Below are 4,234 nucleotides of genomic sequence, written 5' to 3'. Positions count from 1 at the left end.
TTTTTTTTTTTTTATCTTCTAAGCGAACACTATCCAATTGCCAAGAGATACAACTATTATCTTTTTTTAAAGTTTATTATTATTATTTTCCATATAATCTCTGGGGTATAGGACAGAGGTGCTGTGTGTGTGTTTGTGTGTGTGAGAGCATATTCATCAGAGTCAGAGTGGGAAGCAAACAGATCTACTGAAATGCACTTCTAAGTGCGGCAGAAAGAGATCTCTCTGGCTGGGGTTCCCTGACTGGGGGTGGAACTCAGGCAATAGGGGTGATCACAACTTGTTTGAATTCAACAATATTTAGTACTAAGGCAGCACATTCATCTCTCTCTTTTTTTCCTTAATGGAGTTAGAATTTTAAAGAAGAATTAAATCATCACAGCGTTTCATTCACATCCCTCAACTGGAATAATGTCATGGATTTTTAAAAGCACTTTCTTCCTTGATATAACATTCTGGGGTAAAAATTGATCCTTTGTCCAAGTAATTTCAAAAGCATTTAATTGACTTGTTTTTTGAATGATTTCAATGCTACATTCTTAGAATACAAATTGAATGGTATTTGACATTCTTAAACTATACAGATTATATTTGACAGTCTTTCTAACCATTGTTGGGAGAGCAGTAATGAAAATTTAATGGTCTATCACTTAATTATATACATGGAGTAAAAAAATTAATTTTTCTCTAATACCCATAACCCCATATGTAACTCTTATAATACTGCTGCATATTGTTTAGGCATACTTTTGTCCTTCATTTTTAGTTTTTTTCTGTGTCTGTATCAAAAGCAGAATGTTGTAGTAATTCATGGAATAATGCTTTTTGAATTCTTCATTTGGCAGGAGTGATGTGGGAGGCCTAGCAGTTACAAATCTTACAGATACAAACCCCTGTGCACAAAAAAATGACAACTCATTTTATTTTTCTATAACTAAATTTAATTTTTCCTTCTAACTCCTGTTTCAGACTGATGGCAGAAAGCAATGAGATAAACTCAAGCAAATACAGTAATTTCTGTGTCCTTTGGGCTTAAATATAATCCAGTTCTGAATGGTCTCCCGCTTCTTCTCCCTAGGATGCCAGTGCATTTGAGGGGAGGAAGGGAGAAAATTAAAAATTCTTATTTTTAAATATCTAGTTATTTCATTTATGAAATTCTCTTGAAAAAAATTTCCTTTAGTGATATATTTCAAAATAATTTTTGATCACTGTTCCTTCACTTGTGTTCCTTGATTTTGTTCTGAAAAAAATATAGAATTTCAACTTGCAAAAAAGCTGGGTCTTATTTCTCTCAAGGCAGCATTAAGTGCATTTCTCAAACTTTTTTTGATGAATTAATTGCCAAAAGTTAATAAATCTAATAATTCCTAATAGAAGTTTTGGATGAGAAGTCTATTCACACATTATTTTATTTTAATTTTTTTGTCCAATGGTTATAATTAATTGATTTAAATGTTTCACTTGACTAAAGATTTGAGAGAGGAAAAAAAAATGTTTGATCATTAAACTAAATATATCTGAATTAAGCAGAGTGAACAAACTTTTTCCAACACTGAGCAGCTGGTCTTACCAGATGTAAAAGGAAGGAGGAATGTTAGTTATTCCTTTAAAAACTTAAAAACATTCATTTTTATTATAATAATGATTTGTGCATGTTGTAGAAAACAGAAATTTTGTTTTCTATCTCTGACTGGCAAATTTCTATTTGCCATTGAGTTACAAGATGAAGTTCCTCAGGAAAGCATCTCTGATTGATGCTAAAATGCCCTTGTCTACGATGGTGGCAACTCTACATGGCCTTTGTTGAATTTATCACGATATAATTAACTAGTACTTTGTGTAACTATCTATCTAATAGATTATATCTATTTTAATCCCACTTGCATTCTCAGCTTCTAACATAGGATAGATGCTCAAAGCATAGCCATTCAGAGAATGAATGGATAAATGAAAATAGAATGTCCACAATGTAATGTTCAAGAATAAAAATGGGTAAGATTTTAGTAAACTTCTTATTTATGTTTTTTTCCCATTGTTGGCAAATTACATACACAATTTCTATATTGTGTTTTCATTTATTATATATCTCTCTTTTAAAAACTTTTACTTTAGAAGTAATGACATTCATCATAAACCAAAAAGGTTCAAGCAATCCTGAAAAATGGAGAGCAAATATACTCAAGTAATGCCAAGTCGTCATTCTAAGATGCCAGTGGACTATTATCAGTTTTAGTACCTGCAGTGATTTCCTATTGCTGCATAATGAGTTACCTACAAACTTGGTGAATTAAAGCAAAATATTTTCTATTTATTTTACATTATGGAAGCCATAAGTCCAAATGGGTTAAAGCTGAGCTTCTTTTGAAGGTTCCAGAGAAGATTCCATTACATTAGCATTTCTAGCGTCTAGAAGCTACTCACATTCCTTGGCAGGTGGCCTCCATTGCTCTGACCACTGCTTTGCTACCACATCCTCTCCTCTTCTCTAATACTATTGTCCTGCGCATCTAAGAACCACTGTGATTAATGGGGCTCACCCACATACTTCAATACAAACTGTTCAACCTGAGATACTAAGTCACAGCAGCAAGGTTCCCTTTTGCCATGTTAGATAACAGTCATTATTTCTAAGAATTAAGACATGAACATCTTTAGAGAGCCATTATTCTGCATACCATATTTCAACAACTTTCCATAAAACACACAAGTTTTCCTTCCCCTCCCTACCACACCAAAACCTTTCTGAGAGGGACCTTTCAGGATCTTTACTAAACATGCTATAATTAAAATATCTATTAAGTGTTCATGAGATGTTGGAGAAATCCTTAAGAAAGCAATCAATAACTGAAAAAAAATCAGTTGAATAAAATCATTTATACTTGTAGGAGAGTCTCAATTCATGGACAAGTGAAATATGTGAATTAGCTTTGCACCAATGGTGAGTTCTTGATTCATGAATAGTGCACTACGGAGATATTAAATTTTACATCACTAAAGCATACAACATGACTTTTCTGTCTAGGTCATTATGGCATTTTAATGACAAAAAAAGAATTTCCCAAAATGAAACATCAAAGGACAGTTGTTCTACAACTATATTAAAGCAATACCATGAATACATTCTGGAAATAATGAGAAGGTCATGAGATGGAAATTGATTGCAGCAGAACAATAAACCACTATTAAATGGCTCATTGGAAGAAAAAAAAATTGAAGCCAAACTAAAATGGAATTTAAGTCACAATCAGTACTAGGAAATTATATCCTTAGACATGAATGAAAGCCCTTTTGCTTGATTTTATCTTTTTTATAGTTTATTATCTATCTAATTTCCTTTTATTAAATTTTATCTTATCCAAAGAAACATCTTGACCTTTAGATATGAAATGTTTCCATATAATACCAATGTTGCTCATTATAGGAAAAAGACTTGCTAGTAACTAGTAAACTATATAGTATCAGCACACTGAAAAATCTCTCAGGGGTCATGTTCTGATGCTGATTAGATTGATCCTTTTCACCCACTTTATTTTGTTAACGACCTCTATTTAGTAGTCACAAAAGTATTTACAATATTTTTATGCACAATTGTGTTTCAAATTGCTCTGTATAAATACTGAAACCAGGCTTTACTTTTAGGTGAATCCTGAACCTAGTTCACTTCCAGTGATTTTTGTTTTAAAAAATGACAGTAATATGCATTTAGTTTTACAAATTATATTGTTGTAAAAGTCATTTTTGAAATTATCTTTTCTTCTACTCCCCTGATATAATTCATCATTATGTTCTGTTGGTTGTAATATTAAGGTCATTATTGGTTCTTTCCATTTCTTGTCCTACTTTTACCACTCTGGACCAGCCTACCATTGCCATGCCTGTTGCAATGGCCTCCCAAAAGCTCACCCTGCAGTTATTTGCCTGTTTGGAAGCAGTGACCTTTACTTTGCTGAGGTTTTCCATGACCTTATCTGCAAGGCTTTGAAGGGAGATGGCACTGACAGCCATACAGCTTTATCTTGTAGCACTCTCTTTTGTTCTTTGAGCTGCAAGCTCAAAGTCATTCGAAAGTTCCTCTAATAAGCCAACTCATTTTTGCTGCTCTTCTGAAACTGCAAAATATGTTTCTTCTACCTTGAAATTTCTTACCTTCCCTCCATCTTTGTCTCATTAATATCAGCTCAGACCATTTCCATTTCCTTAGGGAAATCTATCCTGGCTTTTTTTTTTTTTT

This window comes from Condylura cristata, unplaced genomic scaffold (assembly GCF_000260355.1).
Source record: "Condylura cristata isolate star-nosed mole 26May11 unplaced genomic scaffold, ConCri1.0 scaffold00008, whole genome shotgun sequence".
Classification (NCBI taxonomy): Eukaryota; Metazoa; Chordata; class Mammalia; order Eulipotyphla; family Talpidae; genus Condylura; species Condylura cristata.
This window is presented reverse-complemented; position numbering follows the sequence as displayed.